The sequence below is a fragment of the Epinephelus lanceolatus genome, chromosome 13, assembly GCF_041903045.1.
Source record: "Epinephelus lanceolatus isolate andai-2023 chromosome 13, ASM4190304v1, whole genome shotgun sequence".
Taxonomy (NCBI): Eukaryota; Metazoa; Chordata; class Actinopteri; order Perciformes; family Serranidae; genus Epinephelus; species Epinephelus lanceolatus.
In genome coordinates, this window is record NC_135746.1 from 20,808,275 (window position 1) to 20,829,152 (window position 20,878).

General features: G+C 40.9%; 1 long non-coding RNA gene across 1 annotated transcript in view; it reads right to left on the reverse strand.

Moving 5' to 3' along the window:
* Positions 1-20,878, reverse strand: part of LOC117270505 (uncharacterized) — an 87,798-nt gene that overhangs the window by 26,495 nt on the left and 40,425 nt on the right. The gene's annotated exons all lie outside the window — the stretch shown is intronic.

Here is a 20,878-nt window from a genome sequence, read left to right on the forward strand (position 1 = left end):
ATTTATAAGCTTTTATTGGTGTTTTTTCACAGTAGAAAGTGCAGACCAAAAATGGTGCCTATTCATTTTGATGGAGTTGCTCCACCAAAATTTTTTTCTAGCTTCCAAGTTTACTTCCACAGTACGCAGCCCACTAAATATGCACAGTATGTTTCCCCCTTTGGCCCCCTTCCTGCGGGTTCCTGCTCAGCTCATAGACTTTACATTGTGATAACGTTACAGATTTGTAGATCACTTTTTTTTGGCTTGATTCAGATTCAGACAACTTTATCAATCCCACCAGGGGGAATTTGTTTGAAAAGCTAGCCTCGCACACATACTATAACATAACATACAGTAACATGTAGACACATAAACAGATGAGTAATACATAACAATTAGAAAAAAAAATATGCAAAGGAGTTCAGTGGAACAAAGGAATCTAGAAATAATAAAAACATTCACTGATGATCAGTAAAAGAGATAAAAAAAAAATATATACAGAGAATTTAAAAGATGAAACGTAGATTAAATGAAACATTTTGAATACTCGTTAGTTTTAAAAGCAGGTAAAAGCGAGCAAAATGACACCATGGTGGCAACAGAGAAAATTTGCATGCAAGAACACATCCAGAAAAGTTTTACAAATATCAAACCACCATGGCTCAGAAATTCAGAATAGAAAGAGTCATAACTGACCTTGTTTGCAGTCCGAGGTGTTTCTTTTACAATGTTGGTCTACGGAGAAAATGCTGTTTGGGCCGCAGGGAATTTTTTTTGCTGCAATACCACAAGGGGCCACTGGGAAAAATTTGCTGCAAGGCTGAGCGTCTTTCCTGGGTGCCTGATTCCCAGGTAGTCATTTCTCATCTACAAGTATACTGCTAACATACATGTAGCTACATGCTAACTTCACTGCAACATGTAATCTTGGTTGAAGATGTTGTAAATTTCTCCCTGATTTCAGATCCTATTCCTGATGGAACATACTCGGTTGTGTTTACAAGCTTCAACTGGCAATTTTTAAATGGTAAAAAGTGCCATTAAATGCAGTGACAGTCACTTCCCAGCCACAATTAAAGCATGTAAACATGAGAACGAGCCTGAAAATGAGCATAATAGGTCTCCTTTAAAACAAAAGAAAGAAAATAAAGTTAAAAAAATAAATAACTGCACAAAAAAAGAAATAAAATAAAACAAAATAAAGTAAATACAGTAAAAACATTTACAAATATCAATCAAAAAATGCAATAAAAAGAATAAAAGCAATAAAAATAATAAAGAGAGGATTTTTAAAGTGCCTTTAATGCATATGTGCTCTTTCACTGTTGAAAGCACCGGATTTATTTTCTTTTTAACATCAGCACACTATTTAAATGTAGTGATCACATGGGCAACTGTAAAACTGTGGTAAAATTAACAAGCATCATCAGTATAAATAAACACTAACACATTTAGATATAAATTTGCATGTATGTATATGTCATTGTGTCATATCACAGTGCCCAATGCTGTGTCTTGACCTGGTATACAGGCTGGACAGCATATATGTCACCACTGAATGTATAACACATGGTGCACACACACACATGCACACACACAGATATATCCCCTGGGATGCATCATCACATAAGTGGGACAGCCCCGAGCAGCACAAGTCTTACACCTCCTCTCCTGCTACACGTGCCATGAAGCAATTACCACCATTAAACTACTCGCCACCTGTTAACTGCCATGTAAATATTCATCTGCTGCAGGGAGGGCGGTGCAGCCCCTGGCCTGCATGGAAATGACTGGTCCAGTAAATCAGCCCAGTGACAAGTCAATGCTGAGGGCCGAAAAAGCTCATGAAATGAAATGCTACGTTACTGCGGGAAAACAAAGCATGGAGGGGGTGTTACTCCAAACATTTGCATGAGACGTGGAAAAAAGAGTCGCTGTTGTTGCTACTGCTGTTCTTGGTTGGCTGATGCCTATAAAAAAAAAACTCAGTGAAATGACCCGTGTGTATGCTGTGCAAGCCTCTAAAGAAATAATAATAGCTGACTATAAAGAACCTGACTCTCCTACAGGGGTTTCCACATGAGACCTGCAGGACTTCCTACAGGTCTCATGTGGAAGCATTTACCAGTAGGTGAATTAAATGTATGTAAATGGGAGCCATATTTGCTGTTGCATCTTGCATGCTCGAGTACAGGCTGCATGTTTAGTCTGTCTGCTGAGAGGTTGTTAGTTTGTTTTTTCAAATGATTCACGATAAGAATTGAGCTTTTAATGGTGTTTGCAAATAAAGTACAATTACTTTTACAATTTCCAAGGCTGTAGCCAAAGTTTTACAAATACTTCAGAATCCAAATCTCCCAGAATTTGTTAAATATATTTTTTCCGTTTAGTTTTCAGTCACATTTTCTGTACATTTTATTTCCCAACACGTCTAATAACAGGTCCAACTGTTGCTTAAAGCTCTCTACATTTTGCAAAGAATAAAAGTCTGTTAGAGAAAGGCTGAATCCTTGATTTAATCATTTCTGCTGGCCGAACAGTTGTCAAATTTTTTATACTCTGCGTTTAAAACTATTGAAATCAGCCAATTAAATTGAAAAAATACCAGTCATAACCGGTGTCCACAGTGGTACTGCCAAAATAAAAGGTCTTCTTTTATGATAAATCTTTCAAAATAAACATCTTATAATTTCTGCATTTACCATATTAAATTACAAATATATTTAGGGAATCCAGTTCGCCATATCAGACATAAAACCATGTCTGGTGTTTACATGTCAGAGCCAACATTTCAAGGAAACTATAGCAATTTAGAAACTTAAAAAAACAATGTTTTACTTCAGTTTAAATACATTTTTAGGGCAGGTTAAGAACTAAATATAAACATAAAATTGATTTTTGAAGTATAAGAAATGTAGTTTAAAAAGCTGTCTTCATTACTGTAAAGAGAGGTTTCACAGAATATACCCTGACGTTTGTCCTACATGTGACAGATTTGACAGCCTTTTATACTTACTTACTGTATCATTTTGTCACATGGATAACTGTATATTTATTATATTGATCTGTTCTGTGTATACAACAGCTTTTTTTCCAAGTTTTTCCTTATCCGCTGTGAGGGTCCTAAGGACAGAGGGATGTCGTATGCTGTAACGCCCTCTGAGGCAAATTGTGATTTCTGATATTGGCCTTTATGAATAAAACTGAATTGAAATTGCACTGAATTACCAGACGACACACTACTCCACAGCTTTGCCCTATATGTTCGTAAGTTAAGACCTACTGGATCAATAACAGTTCAAACTAACATCTAAAATACTAAAAATTCAGCTACAACCACTCGTTATTATTCAAGGAATGTCTGATGGTGTTAGAAAACTAAGCAGCAATGTTTTGTATCTTGCAGCCTCATCACTGCCAAAAACTTGTACCTCATGCATTGGAAACAGAAAGAAGCCCTAAGTGCAGAGATTTAGTGACGCTGCAAACACACTATACTACACACACACACACACACACACACACAATAATATAATTTAAGAGGGTAAAATAAACCTAAAATAACACTGTGTTCATACAACTGTGTATTTCAATGTATGGAGTGGATTTATGGAATGGGTTAGATGAGGGCAACACAGCTATAGAGCACTTTAAAAAGATGTACAGACTCAGTATATTCAGGAGGTATGGAGACAAAGAGGGGCTGGTTTATTTATTCATCTGAGGCTTGGTTGAGATGGGGTTTGTATATCTAATATCTAAGACTGTTGTTTATGTATCAATATTAATGGTTGTAAATAAGTTTGGGATACTTGTTGACAATTTCACTTTCAAATGAGACATGGTTAGTGAGAAGGGGGCAGGATTATATAAGTGTGCACTTCGGCCTGCTCCTTTTTGAGCATGTTTTGTTTTAATCTTTTATTTTGCTCACACACACACACACACACGCACACACACACACAACATATTCATAGTTTTTACTAGTGTGTATACTTATATTAAAAGGAAATGGAACAGAGCATATTGCGTTCCAATTACAAGTATGTATTTGGATGCACAGTATGTGCTCATTCATATGGTTATATGTCAACACGCTAAAATAAAACGCATTTGAAGATAATAAATATGGTTTAAAGAGTGGGCTTGCACTGTCAGTTACATTACTCTCTAAATTACGACTGCAAAAAGCATTCCAGCAATACTTAATAGATTAATAGTCATCCTCAATTTGTTTTAATAATCGACATGTTCTGCACTAATCTTTTCAACTAAAATTATTTCACAACTGTTTTGTTTTGTGATTAGGTACTTTTTAATGTCTCTGATCTGGTCTTTTAACCTGATCTGGTTTCCCAGAAGGACTCTATTAGTTCTTGGTTCTTATTCTCTAATATAGTCACACGCTGAATGTCTGTCTCCATCTTTATACAGGTTGTTGGACTGTGTAAACACCAGGGGAAAATGATGGAAATAAATTTTTCTTGACAAAGTCTGCACATGTTGGATCTTTATAAATATATCGCACTGGTGTCGGCAAACAAAAGTAAGAGGGAAAAAAAATCCCCGTTCAGCACGTCTCAGCAGTGCTGAGCAACATTTTGCTTTTCTGTCTGACATTACCGTCAAAACATGAAGCGAGTGAAACAAATTAATTGCTGTAATTTTCCCCCTGTCGTTGTCCCTGTTGTCACAACACTGTGCTGTGAGGTCAAAACAAAGACAGTAATTTCTGCCTAATTGTTCTAATTGTGCTAATCAATATGGGCATGTAAAAAATGCCTGGATGACATCAGTGAATACACACATCAGGGGGCTGCAGCATCCTGACAGCTAATCCACTTCTCTTCCCACAGTCATTATATCTAAAAAGCAGCGTTAAGACAAAAAGAAAATATGACTTTAATTATAATATAATTGCACATTTAAGGAGTTTGAAAGTGCTGCATGAGTAATAACACAAGTTCTTATCAGGATGCTGTTGCTTTACTTCACCGCTGTGTCCTGTCTTTCTTCATTTACTCTCTGGCTGCTACTGTCTAGACATCAAGACACCCAAAACCTGTGCATGCGGATCTAAAACCGCCCAGTGCCTCATGTGCACTGGCTCCAGTTCAGCACCCAGCGCAATTCGTTAGGGGTTGAAAGTAATGACCCATGACTGGGAGGTGTTCTAACATGCGGTTTGTAAATCAATATAACATTAAAAGGAGCTGCTTTTATGTCTCTCACAACTCTGCAGCTCATGTTTTATAGGCTCTGTGGTGTTTAGAGCTCGAGCTAACCTCTTAGGTAAAGCTGTGAGCTGTGCAGATGAAAAAGACTGTGTGAACTTTTCCCAGATTTGATTTCACTTTGTGCAACTGGATATTATCAGCCAGTAATGCCTTAATACAGAGAGAGGAGACTCTGTGTGTTTGCGGCATTAACGTGTTTTGCCTCCTTTCCGCTGTAACACGCTGAAAAGTATGTTATCTTGAGAAATGTCCCGCTCTGCCCTGATCCCGGGGTCTTGTCCCAATAATTTTTTATCCCCAGCCTTTCAGGGATGAGACCACATCTGTCTCCGGTCACTATTTACACGCTCTTTCACCATAAAGTACTCCCAGTCACACATGCACACCCGGACAAACACACACTTGCACACACACATCCTCCTCCTATCTCATGCCTAATTCAAACCTGCCTTATGAGTCCCCTGACAGATCCACACAGAGTCAGCTCAACACATGCACACAGACATTCAATCACTGGAAAGCAGCGCAGGCAACATATAAATCCATCTAGTAAAGCATCTTCCAGACCGTTCCCAATGCGAATGAGATGTCCCAAAGCCTTATCCTGTTATCTGGCCTCTGCAAAGGCAAGAATGTGATCTATGCCCCTCTAATTGTTGCAGGGGGAGGTTTTATTAGCACATTGTGGATAGGCTAAAAGGAGAAATAAATCCTGCGGCTTGTAGTTTGCTTATAACTTCCTGGATTGCAATCGCTGTTGCTTTGTTAGCCAAGAAAACCTTGTGTCTAGCATTACAGATACTGCCACATAACACAGTTGGTGAAAAACAACTCAAACCTTAAGATTTATTGTGCTATTGTGCTGTTTGACGTCTGTCTGAATGGCTGTCAGTCATTCCTTAGGTTTCACCCTCTCTTTCCCTCTTCCTTACTGTCAATATAGAATATGTAGTTCACTATCAAGCCTGACCGGTCTTGGCAGGTCTGATGTCCGTGTCTGCTCTCTACAATAGCTGGTTAGCCATGTCTGACATCTGTGGCTCCCCACAGTCAGGGTGAATGCCAGGCTGAATAATGCACCAGGGCGACACTGTTGGAGGAGGCACACGCCACTCTGCTCTGCCTCTTCTTGTTTGTGGATCTGTGATGTGCTGCAAACAATTCAACAAAAAAGAAAACTTGAAATGTACTCAGGGATGAATTACTGTATGGCTTTAGTAACGTAACGGTACACTACGCAGGATTGTTGTTGGCAAGTACGCTCGGCTTTGCGTTTCTTGACACTGTGTCCCCTGGATGGCTGCTGCTTACAGTTTGGCACCTGGTTGCTACCTTTTTAGAAAGCACCAACCTCACCTGAGCCCTGCGTGGGTACACACCCATAAACGTCTCCACACAAATACTAATATCGAGCAACTGAATCCGTTAGTTGTAGGTTTAAGCCCAGTTCAGACCAAAGATTCGCAATGAGACGAATTGAAACAGACGACTAGTTGCTATGAGCTGTTCTGCAACATTCTAAAAACCTGCTGGTTCACACCAATGCAACTACATGAGGTGGCGTATCATCTCTATGCAACAACTCTCTGTACTTTCATTCTGATATGCAGCTTTTCAGGCCTATTTTGTGGCTGAATATAATTTGTAGCTTCTTAAAATATGAATGAGGGTAATGATAGTGAGATACTGGCTACAGCTGCATTTGTAGTAGTGGTGAAACAGTGAAAAGCATAAAACAAGCATCTGATGGACTGTATTCATAAAAAATACGCCACAATAATATAAGTAAGCAGTGCCAATTAGTTAGCCAATGAGAGTGTGTGTCTGTGAGGGGGCAAACAGACCAATGAAGGACGGAAACAGAGGTCTTGCTAGGGACGGAGCACAAGCCGCACCAAGCGAACACGCCATCTGCGGTCAGTTTGACTTGAGTATTGGACTTCACTACCAGCCGACTGGCTGTAGAAACAGGTGATGTGCTTTACGTTCTTGAACCAGCTGCCATTGATTTGACCAGCTGAGTTGCAGGTGACACCATCAGCCTGCTTGAGTCGAGCTAAGACGGCCAGTTCACACCGCTGCAACTTTTCTCCGCAACATTCTAGAACAGTTTTGTCTTGTTGGGAATCTTTGGTCTGAACTGGGCTTTAAACGTAACCTGTTTCACACTCATCCCATTTCAGCTCTTAATCTTTCCCATGGACTGAATAAAAATAATAGATGTAGCCACCGTGACGTCACCCACTGGTTTGTCGACTCCTGTTTTGAAGCCTCGAGTTTGGCATTTTTCCTGACGCCATCTTGCATTTTAGAAGCCAGAAGTGACCAAATCTGGACAAGAGGGTGGATCTGAGTCCTCAGTGGTGACCCCCCAAAAACAGCCTGTCAGTCAAAGCAGCCCTACGCTTAAATATGCCTAAAATTTAGGAAAATCCTTCATAGTGTATCTTTAAAGTGGCTTTCATCAATAATTTTGTATTTTCAATGGATCACCACTTGTACTTGTATGTGAAAGACCTCCCTTGTACCCAACCCTACAGTTCTCCTCAGCTCTATGCACTGTTTTAGCATCTTTCAGCTTATTGTTTTGGTCGCACGGCCTCCAGACTCTACTGCTTTGGTTCACTTTGCTTTCATCAGCACTGTTTCTGGCCACAGCAGGCAGCTGTTCTCCCTGAAGAGACTGTAAACACTGACGTTATGCTGTCTACCCAGTGCCAAATAGCATGACACTAAAGCTAATGGCTAAAAAGCCAGATATCTCCCTCATCTCCTTGGTGGGGAGCAAAACTAAAAGGTTAAAATGAGAGTGAATATTTCTCTGAATATACTCCAAATGAATGAAAAAGTTGTTGGATGTATTTGCAAACATGTTCACCATATGAACGTAGAAGGTAATAATGTGTCAGAGCTGTGTTTACAGTTTGTTTCCTCTGCTCCAATGTGGCACAACAAAAAATCAGTTACTGCAGCTTTAAAAAATTTAACATTTTGTTATTGTTTGTTTTTTAACCAAAATGCATTGTTGCCACTGTAATTGCAAAAGAAGAAGAAAAAACTAAAATTCAAATACGATAACAACCCCTAACTAAATCCAATAAATAAAGTCTGTAAATCTTCAGTCCCGCCGCCTACTCAGAGTAAACAAAACACCATTTTGACCTAAAAGAGTCTGTTTGCTGCCATCAATCCATCAGACAGAATTTACGTACCAAACACCAAGCACATGAGTTTCTTACACACTCTGATGCCGTGTTGGTGCATCTGTCAGAGAGGAAGAATAATCTCCGTCCTTCCCTCCACCGCAGGCTGCTGGCCCCTGGCTGACCCCTGGGCCAGGGGCTGGGGTGTTAATGTTCACCCTCACCAGGGTCACACCCAGCATGTTTATTTTATGACACAGGAGAAGGGACCTCAGAGGCGAGTGTGGCCTCAGCACATTGACCCCCACACACCCGTTAGAAAAGGAGGCTACTGAGTTGTAAAGGCCTTTTCTTATGCCCCACTCATGCAGCCACACTGGGCTGATGCTGCTGTGGGGATGCATAGGTAGATTAGTCAGTAGGTTGCTGTCAAGAGTGTAGGTTCGTCTTCTTTCTGTCTTATGGCAGATTTCAGCTGTTGCATTGAGAACTGTTGCATCTGCAGTTTGTGTCATGTTCTAGCAGTTTGTCAAAATAGGATAAAAGTCCTCTGCTACTTCCATGCTTTTACTGGCAGGGACAAATGCACATGTTGCAAATACTAAGGGTGATATGTTCCCAAAATCAACCCAAAATCTACATCTATGATTGCTGCAGCCATGTCTCCTCAGAATTAGATTTGTGCATAATTACATCGTGGTGACAATGTAATCTCTGCCTGGACTGTGTTCAGAAACAATGTTTCTTTGAGTTATTTAAACACTTTGTTTTGTGTAGCACATTGGATTTGCAGGGAGGTGGTCGGACATACAAAGTGCCGCGCTGTGACATCAGAATCTCCAGTTCATGTCCAGATTCCACAGTCCTAATGCTAACCTAACGACGCCCTGGTTCCAGCTCCAGCTCCAGTTTTGGGCGTTCCGGGATAGGCTGTTAATGTGCGCTCGTTACTTGCATTGTGTCTTTTCAAAATAAACTTCTGTTTTCGTAGGAAATGTACTGTTTTCCTTCGTTAAATGTCTACAGTCTGTTTTCAAAATAAACTTAGACCGTAGGTTAAAAACTTTATATTTAGGTTTATCTCCTTAGATTTAGGCAACAAAAGCACATGGTTAGGTTAAGAAAAACGCATCATGGGGCACCCACACTTACTCACCTGATAGAGCCAGCGCCCCATGCACAAAGTCTGTGTCCTTGCTGCAGAGGTGGAGGGTCCTATCAAATAAAGGCAAAAAGCCCCTGAAAATATCTTTAAAACAAAAGAAAAATCATAGTTTGGCTTTAAATAAGTATGTTTCTTACTAACATAATAAAACGTCACATACATGACATACCTCACTACTGTAGTTGCTACACAAATTAGCACACTACACACAGGAAATGAACAGCTGTCTCTCGGGTGAAAGTCTGGACTTGGACCCATCCATCTCCCCTCCCACCCACTCTATGCTGACTTTCTTGCTCTTTATGCTACAGCAGTTGCTCAAAAAATGCCGCAACATGGTTAGTGTTGCCGCTTATGGGTGCCTCACAGTGGCGTAAGGTAGTTATGATGGGCCCCAGTGCACCCTGGTTACTAGTTATGGATGTTTGGAAGTATTAGGTGTACATACATATACTTTGTCTTATGTCTTACTGCTGCGTTTATGTTATATCCACTTGCAGATGTAACCAGCTTGTCAGTCTTGAGAGGTTTTGCATCTAAACTAGCTACTGTATATCGTATTGTCTCTTTACATGATTAAACAGAGACCTGATATTGGACAACATCAACATACATGTCACCCAGCTATCATTATTACATATCTGTATATGACAAAAACTACAAAAAAAAAGGAAATTGTTATTTTAGCTAAATAGTTTTTATCATAAAATTATAGTTTTTTTTATAGTTTATGTAGAATGAGCTTATAATTTTATCAAAGATTGATACTATTTTACAAAAACAGAAAACCATGATGGAGGTGGGTTTGCCTTTTTTGCGGGCGTATTCCCAGGTGGCAATCGGGCCCCTCCACCCCACGGGCGCCAGTGCAAACACACCGCCTGCACTGTCTATATTTACGCCCTGGGTGCCCTGTGCGTCAGTTTTTGATGAGTTGGGCATGAGACTGGTTTGGTCACTTAGGAACATTTCCTCGTTATTAATAGAAACCTACAAAGAAATTTGCTTGCCATTACAATATATTCCCTCAAATATACAGTATTTGCTGTTTCAAGTTGTATATAAATTAATGGTGGGAACCGCCAGAGGCCCCACAATATGATATTGTCACAATACTTAAGTGACAATACAATATTATTATGATTATTTTGATAACATATATTGCGATTTATTTGCTTTTTTCAACTGCAAATTATGTCCCCAAAAGACAAATTATTTCAGCATCAGTTTTCTTTGATAAGATAGAGTTTTCAGTCCGTTTATTCCCCTTCAATAATTATAGTGTTGTATCTAGTGGATGAAATAGCAATTGATTTTATTATTCAATATGAATGTGATACAATATTTCTAGGAGACATGGGTGGTTACTGGACTAGATTCACCTCTACGATAGCTTCAAAAATCCCAGCACAACAGCCACTGCCGTACATTTTCCCACAGATTTCCCAAAGTTTGGCATGATATTGCTTCAGAATTAGACTCAGTGTTTACTTTTCCACTGTGGACTCATTTCAGTTCACTTCATTTTAATACAATTCAAATCTTTATTGTTCCTTATGGGAAATTTGGTTTGCAAGCAGAGTCTAAAAAAACCACAACAAACCATCGTATTTCACACTATGCAAACGTGCGCCAAAGACCGTCAGTGCTGCTGAGGTACACACCAGAGCTGCTTTGCATTTGCAGTCATGCTCTAAGAAGAAATCAAAACAAGAGAACAATGAGAAATTTTATAGTTGATCAAATTGACATTTGCTCAAAGCCTCCTGTAGCAGTCTGCATACTTTCCCTCCACACAGGCATCAACATCATCAGAGTTCCCGTTGTGGCGAAAATGTTTGTGTAAATGCACATTTGCATTTGTTTGAACACAAATGTAAATGTAAATGTGTGTGTGTGTGTGTGTGTGTGTGTGTGTGTGTGTGTGTGTGGCAGTATTGTGCACGCATCACTCGGGAGAGAATCCGCCGGCCACATTTCCAATTCCGCTCAATTTCAGCAAGAATCTCAGTAATCCCGCTGAAGAGCCGCAGTTCTCCCACAGTGACATCCCATAATGGCACTAACACCAGAGTGGTGGGCACCCAGTTACGACTCCCAGGCTCCATTCGGTGCACGTTCCCAATCCCCCAACCTGTCTGTATGCAAACAGAGCCCCCTCAGAGGAGAACACTGATCTGGCAGCCTTTCACTGAGCCCTGTGTAGACATATTTAATGCCTCAATAACCACTGCTTAAGACAGAGTGATGAACGCCAGGGGCTTTCATTACCACCAGAAGTTTATCCGTGTGTGTGTGAGTGTGAGTGTGAGTGTGAGAGTGTGTAAGAGAGGGAGAGACTACAGTATGTACCTAAATAAGCGTTCCACTGTCATTTACCCATTGGGAATGTCAAGCTGATGTTGTTTTAGGAAAAAGAATACATGTGGCCCAGTCTCTGTTGCACCAGGAGCATGTGGTTTGCTGATTTTCTCTTCACACAGCTAACCTGTTGGAGATGGCGCTAATCTGTCTGTCAGCACTACAAATTTATTTTGTGCTTAACATTTTACAGCTTGTAGGCAGCAGAGGTGTGAGAACGTGTAAAAGTCAAGGTGACTGAGGTCATCAAGTGATCAAGGAATCAAATAAAAGCAGTTACAAACAGTGACAAGCCTCACACATTCAAAATTAGTCTATCCTTATTATTATCATTATTATTAAATTTGGTCATTTGGTCATCTTCTCTTTTTCTAATGCTCTTTTCATGCACTCCAATCCACCATACCCATCAATGCTCTAGTTCTAGCTGTAATAGTCACTTTGACGTCGACAAAATCCGGCACTTGGGCAATGATTTGTGGCTTCAGACACTGATGAAAAGCCGTCACTTAATGTTGCCATGATATGCGGCCGGTCGCTGTTATAGTTTAATGGTGGTCGGCAGCGTTGAAGGAAACACAGCCAGGACATGAACGAAAGTTAAGGTAACAAATGTCCGAGTGGGGCAGGGTGGTGGTGGATGGGTCCAACAAACACTGACTTTCACCCAGGAGATCGAGGTTCATGTCCAGTAAGATAATTAAGCCAAAACCTAATCTTTTTTCCTAAACCTAACCTTTTGTTGCCTAAAACCAGCCATGTGCATGTATTAAAGGCAAAAAAAAAAGTAAATCTGCGGTGTTTTACCGACATAATGTGTTTATTTTGAAAGAGACTGTGTGTAAATGGTAAATTTTCTGTGAAAACAGAAGTGTATTTTAAAAGAAGACAATGCATGTAACAGGCAGAACTTGACACGGCGTCCCACAACATCAACAACCAACACACCCAGGGTACCTTGCACGTGGACAGCCCATAACCAAATGTCGCTATGTGGTGAGGTCAGACAGAGAATGTGTTTTTGCCATCAATCTGAAAAAGACGATATTCCTACTAAGCTGTTTACGTGGCTAATGAAAATGAATATTACACTAATATTCCCATTTACATGCAGCCGCACCATGTTCTAACATGGCATTCATCACATCCAAATATGGAAAAGTTCTTTGCATCAAAATACATTTTCTTTAAAGTCTTCCACCAGTGGCAGAATTCTTCCACCATGTGAACACAGCCTCCCTCTTTCATTCCTTCACCACCTTCTTGAAAAGGTTGCCGTTGCGATATTTGTGCAAAACCAAAAACCTGTTGTTATCCAAGTCATAATGTTTAAACATAAGTGCAAGTTGGTTTGTGTACAACGTATCCATGACAATGCACAGAGAAGACCGTAAACAGACAAAAGGCCGTGAGTCCCAAAATGTGGTAAAAACCCAAACTGAGAAGCACATTTCGTTTGAGCTGTATACATGTCCAAACAATGCTATTAAAACCCAAATAACACCGACATATCCCACCAACACGTTCTCACTCCGACCTCGTCACATACCAACGTTTGGTCATGGTCCAGATATGATGTGGAAGGTACCCTGGATGTGTTGGTTGTTGATGTTCTGGGACACCGTATGAAGTTCTGCCTGTTACATGTATTGTCTTCTTTCAAAATAAACGCAATACGTTGGTTCAACACTGTGAATTGTCGTTTTTTTTGTCTCAACAACTAACGCACGTGGTTGGGTTTAGAAAAACGAACAGGGTTTGGCTTTATAATCTTACAGGATGCGAACACCGCTCTACTGGGTAAGAGTTGGACTTTGTTGGACCCATCCACCACCCCTCCCACACGCCTCACTCAGACTTTTGTCACCTTAACTTTAGTTTGTGTCCCGTCACGTTACCCCCTGACGCTGCCGAGTGCCAATAGACTACAACAGCAACAGGCCGCGTATCATGCCAAGGTTAAAGGGCGGCATTTCGTCTGTGTCTGACGCCACAAGTCAGTGCCCAAGCCCTGGATTTCGACGACTTCGGAGTGAGACCGGGTTCATCCCATATGTCTTAGTCGGAAAATGCTTATTTCAGAAAAAGGCCTGATTTGGAATATTCAAACAGAATATGCTGTTTACATGACCCATCTCAAATTCAGAATATTGTCACGTTTGGAATAAAAGTGGTGCCTAAGTTACCACCTTTCTCTGTGTGGTGCCTTGAGCAACCACCTGTGCCGCCTATAAGAACTAGTTACATAAGGAGAAAATGCAGTTTCATGAATTCATTCATTTTCCGTAACCACTTATCCTGTTGAGGGTCGTGGGGGGGCTGGAGCCTAACCCAGCTGACACTGGACAAGAGGCAGGTACACCCTGGACAGGTTGCCACACTACAGATGGTAAAAGAAAATACAATTATTTTGATGGGACTTTTTTTTTTTACCGTGTTTCCATGTGCCTATCAGTGTCTGGGAGGTGCAGAGACAGCTGGAGAGCAGGGTAAATACAGTCAGAACTGTGTCACAGCATCAGCGCTACAGCTTATTGGTTCCTCACATATGTACACACTGTGCGAGGCAGGAGCGTACCCGCAGGTACAGTACATGCACACAAACAAATGCAGATTGATATGCATGTGAAGTATTGGAAATCAGGGGGGAAATATAATGGGAATCCATATTTCTTACAGGCCAAAATGGAATACTGTGTTATGACTTGTATTCATGTTATAAAGAAATGTGTTTGCATTTAGACACAAATCTTCCTCACTCACCATTAGCTTCATTTATGGGCTGTTTCTGTTTTTCTTCCACTTTGGCAATGATGACAAAAACACCCAAGAGGAAAGTCTCTCTCCCCAGACACTCATCACCCAGAGAGAGGGAGGGAGGAAGAGAGAGCTCGTGGAAGGATCAATTTGTCTGCACAGGAAACTGTGTAATGTTAATCACAACTTTAATTTGGGCTGAATTAGCATTTTGATGAACTTGCGGGGCTGACTCGTGTACTCCATGCACCTTCAAACGCAGCGCACACAGAGGGAATGGCAGTGTGGTTAATTAACGCTCGCACACAGCAGATGGGCTCAGTGAAGGGCCCTGACAGAAAGAGACACAGGGAGCGAGGATTGATGGGAAAGAGTCACTGTTAATGGGAGGAAAAAGAACACAATATAAAACGTCCAACCATCACTCTCCAAATAAAGTGGCTGGTTCAAAACCAACAGCTAAAGAAGGCGGGGAGCACTAAATAATATTTCCGTCTTTTAGGGAAAACACAACACAAAGAGTCAGTAATAGCTTACAGAAAACACAACTGGCAAATCTTGGTCAAACATGCGGCCTGTTTACATATGCCCGACCGTTTCAATCTCGGAGCACAGAGTGTAACCCGACATGGTGCCTCCGTCTCATTGCTTTGTCACTCGTTCTCTGAAATCTTTTACTAACACATTTAAAATCGGCTGTTTTTCATCTCTCTTTCCTCTTTTTAACATCTTGTTGCCATTTCCACAACTCCTCCTGATATTTCCACGCAGCCTCCTCTCCTCCACATATAGACACTATATCTCTGCCACCAGTCTCATTCCCAGTATATATGATCCTACATCTAATCAGGTTATTTGAATCTGTACTGGGGGTGTATTAGTCCAGGATGAAGCTATCGTGAGCCTATAAAAGAAGAGATATGAGAGACAGATGAAGTGGAGGAGAGGATATAAATACAGGGGAGGATCTCCATGGCGAAATTAAACTACTGAACATGGAAAACATGGTGAAGTCTGGTCAGTTGTAGTCAGACCAATGATCCTATGTCAGATTTTAGAGCCTACCAAACCATTTTCTTTTATACCATTGGTGTTCATTTTTAAAAAGATACTCAATACTTAGACTTATCTGCAAAATAAATAGCAGTCAGTTATCAATCAGCAACCAAACAATCACATTTTGGTTTTACTTGACCTTATGCTCCCTCCTACTTAACTTAGACCTGCTGTCTTCATTCGTGGACACTTTTATGTGCCATCTAGTGGTAGTAAGAGCACACTACACTAATTCATGTAAAAACAAGATGGCCGCCATCTTTGTGAATTCAGTCTGGCAACAAATTTGACCAATTTTAGCTACAGTAACAAACTAAGACAAAATGAATCAGGAAGTACTTGTTTGAGGACATTGGGACTTAATGATTGTTGACAATGTTTAGCTTTTTTATACTTATCGGGTACTACTGATCCCAAATAGGTAAGAGAATTTAAAAATGCATACCAGAAGTGAGGATCTATGGAGATTTATGCAAATAGATGACCAAAGAGTAACATTATTCTTTGCACGAATTCCATGATAGTTTATTGTTTTGGCATCCAGTTTTGATTTAGTTCACAAATGTTTTTTTGACATCCTATTTCCAAATGACAGCTCTCTAATCAATTCTTAGAAGCATGTCTAATAAAAATGTATTTAGCAAGGCCTGTGTATCATCCTGAGTAGTCTATTTATAGGTGTTGAGGAGTACGACTGCACGTGAAAAAAGTTGTTTAATGTCTTTTGTGGCTCTAGATGGAGATGTGCAAAGTCTGATAAATAGCCTCAAGGGGGCTGTTTGAGTCAGCATCACTTTGAGCTGAAGACTACAAAAGTGAAAATTTAGAAATTTGGGGGTGTGGAGTTAGAGACAAGTGAGGTTACAAGACCTCTATAGCTTCTCATCTCTGCTTGAGGCTACATTATTACAAAAATAACAGACCATTCTGTGACCAAACTGTCAGCAATCGAGTTGCATTGTGGGTGATGTAGGCACCAGGTTTTGACATTGGAGAGAAATGTAATTAACAGAAAATAAAAATGTCTGGGTCTGCTGGTTGCTTTTGACCTTTTTTTTCATGAGTCTGAGTCTCAGTGTCAAATTGCACCGCTTAGGCAGTGGCGCCCTTTAGCGTCTGTGTGAGACTCACAGGGCTTTCCACCAACTCCAATGTAAACCCATCTGCGTCGTTATTAGACACTTAAAACAACGGACGCAGTTTAAAGCAATGGTTCCCAACTGTTATTAGTTCAAGGTCCACATACTTTAATGCATTCAACATCATATTTGCTTTTGGCCATGTCATCGGGCTAGTTTGCTGTCAAGCTGCGAGCATTTAGACACACAGAGCCGGACTGGCGAGTTGATCCGAGGTGCCCAATTTTCCGCCTCGTAGGGTAGTCATATTGGCTTAACCGTTTTGGTTTTAAAAGGAACGAGACGCCCTTCCGCAATGGGAGGGGCTGTTGAAGACTTGTGGGAGGAGCTGTTGATGGCGCCGCACGTGCGACCCACTGGCGGTGGACTAACAGGAAACAGCTGATAGCAGGAATAAGCGAGCAGCTAGTAGCAAGAGGGAAACGCAAACCTGACAGACACTGTAAAGATGAGCAACTGGGGAGACAATGAATTGTCGCCCTCCTTGCCATTTGCCAAAAGTCCATTAACTATCAGATGACGGGAATGGTGAAGGATGGGCCGACTTACGAGAGAATCACCAAAGGACTGACCAGCCACAGCTTCCCTCCCACGTCACTGTTTACGTCACACGCTGAGCAACATGTTTTGTTACTTGCTCACGCCCTCCATTGCCCCAAAAAAGACACATTCTGTATAAACAAAAGTAGGTAGGCAGCATTTTGCTGCACTCCCTGATTTTGTTTTTATACTGCCAATGCTGAAAAAAGACTGATTGGGCTTTCCTGCAAATTTGCACAATTCCTATCTAAAAAGGGCTTAAGAAGCACAAGCCAGGAGAGAGACATTTTCAAAACCAACAAACTAAAGGTTAAAGGTGGGTGTTTTCTGGCGACATCCACGACTTTTTCCTAACCATAACCAACTAGTTTTGGAGTCTAAACCGAACTGCCAACCCCTTCTGCCTCAAGATAAAACACAAACAGCTGCCCCTGGTGTAATTTTAGTGACGCCCAGGGCTTCTGCCCAAGCAACAAAACAGCTGCAGTGTTTTTGTTTTACATTGAAAAAGCAATTATTGAAAGAAGAGAATCAAGTACTGAATCTTCAAACTTCAATCTGCTTCAATAAAGCCACTAGAGCTGGTGACAAGATGTGCTTTTTCAAAGGCCTTCAAGTGCCTTGCTCAAGGGCACCATGCTCAATCACTGACCCAGATCATGAAACAGAAACTCATTATAAGAGCTCATTAGATGAAATGGTGCATTATGTTCCTCACTCAGCACCACTGACACCTTCATCCTCTCACCTCCTTTCCACCTTCTCCTGGAGTCCTTTCCCTAAATAACCTTCTCTAACCTGACCCCCTCCCTGCTTTTTTTTCATGCTGGGGAGAATTTCAGGCCCAGTTTCCCACAGAGAAGCCAGATTTGTAAAACACAATAAAAATGGAAAGATGGGTGAGACTCGGGTGGCGAGGGGAGGGAGGGGTTGGAAGGACAGCAAAGCGAGCTCCCCTGTTGTGACAGCCTGTGGTGGGGCATTAACAGGATGTCCGAGCAGGGTAAATCTTCTACCAGCCGCTCCGAGCTCATACCCTTAGAAGGCTTCCCAATCCCTGACAGGCAGTGCAGAGGGGACACTGATGATCGGCCTGATCTGCAGGTGCTGAATCTTCTTTAAAGAGTAGCTTTTATTTGTAAGAATGTTTTGTCTGTCTGTAAATTAAAAAAAGAGATTTTAAGCATCGTATAAGACAAGAGCATGGATGGATTACTGACTGGGCCTACTGGGAAGAGGCCCAGCCAATCTGGCCTTCACCTGTAAAATGTCACTCAAATTAACACGCACCAACCAGGATGAGTCAAAATGTCTACTAAGAGACATAAAATGACCAAAAAATACAGAAAATTACTACAAAGAGACACAAAACAACCAAAAGGAGACACTAAATGACCAAAAAAATACACCAAATTATCTCAAAGAGACACAAAAATATTATGAGGAGACACAAAATGACCAAAAAATACAGAAGATTACTACAAAGAGACACAAAACAACCAACAGGAGACACTAAATGACCAAAGAAAATAGACAAAATGACTACAAAGACACACAAAAAGACCACGAAGTGACAAATTGACACCAAAATACACAAAATTATCTCAAAAGGACACAAAACAACCAAAAGGAGACACTACATGACCGAAAAAATACTGAAAATGACTAAAAAGACACACAAAAAAACCCACGAGGAGATATTAATGACCAAAAAAAATACAGGAAATGACTACAAAAATACACAAATGACCTCAAAGAAATGCAAAATGTCTGTTAAGTGGCACAAAATGACCAAGAAATACACAAAATTATCTCAAAGAGCCACTAAACAACCACAAGGAGACTCTAAATGACCAAACACAAAACAACCAAAAGGAGACACTAAATGACCAAAAAAATACAGAAAACGACTACAGAAATACACAAATGACCTCAAACACCACGAGGAGACACAAAATGACCCAAAAATACAGATATTCATCTCAAAGAAACACAAAACAACCACAAGGAGACATTAATTAACCAAAAGGAGATACAAAACCACAAAATGATGCGTAACAAAGAGACACAAAACAGCAACAACAACAAAAGAAGCAAAACCACCACACAGTCTGTGTGTCTTGTTCTGGTGCCCAGAGGTCCCACCGTCTCATAATCGGCCCATGGACAAGAGACTTTGGTTTATCAGGATCCCCATTAGCTACTGTATTGCAGCAGCTATTCTTCCTGAGGTCCACTTTACATTTGCAACAGTGCACTCACATATAACACTTAACAAAACAACAGGACTCGACTAAACCATTAACAGAAAAATAACACAGCTCCTCGTAATACAATAATCAAGATATAGCCTATGCTTTTCCATGATTTCATTTGGACAGTAACCGCAAGTTTGGGGCTAAATTTTGTTCTGATTACCTGACAATGCTATGTTACTGTTATATTAGACCAAGTATTTACATAATACTATACAGTCACATTTGTTTGTTTCCATACACACAACATGTGCCTTAAAGGAATAGTTCCTGGGAAAAACAAGAATTTTACCACGCACGGAATTGATTACAATATATGGATCATAATATAGAGGTCACCTTTTCTAGTCATATGGAAAAAAGCTGGTTGTTTTTAAAGAAGCATGCAATTCAAATCATTTGCATGAAGAAGACTGGACAAAATGACCAAACCGCGATGACCTCTGACCTATGGATGGCTCCTGTAAAACACAGGAAGCAAATGAGACCCACTGATGAGAGGCTTGTGTTATTGTGTGCTTGTGTGAACTTCAGAGACCTGATAGGAATAGCTCTCCCAGACACATGACATGTGAGGGATGGAGTAACATGTTGCTTTAGAGGGAGAGCCTGAGCACCGGTCAGCATCTGGGGCGGTCTTCTAATTGCCAATTTGTTGCTTTTATCTGTCAGAGATGAGAAAATAATAGCAAGATATAACCGCATATGGCTAATTTTGAGTCCAGTAGAAGCCATTTAGATTGACACACAGTCTCCCCTCACACACACACACATACACACACACACACAAGGAGGGAGACAGGGACAAGTCTGTTCCCAGGCAGCAGGAGAATCTCCAATTATGGCAGGATGCAGCATCAATTTAAGGGCTAATTATGTGCGTAATGAGCTCACCGCCATGCGTCCGCGCCCCCGTCACCGCGCCCGCCGCTCTAACCACCCCCACCTCCTCCTCCATCTGAGCGCCCGGCACCTAATTAAAAAACTACATGCGCCGCGGCGCTCTCATCTGATTCACACCATGGAAATTAATCCTCAGATAAACGTGTTTGACGGACACCAAACTATTGCAGGAGCCCTGGACGCGGCGCGCTGCGCTCTCAGCCGGGTGTAAACTGTTTTGCATTTGGCTTCTTTTTTTTATTTATTCAAAAAATAAATAAATAAATAAATAAAATAAATAAGAAGGAGAAAATCCCAGCTCCGAAATAGCTCAAGACAAAACCGGGTTGAGATGATGAGA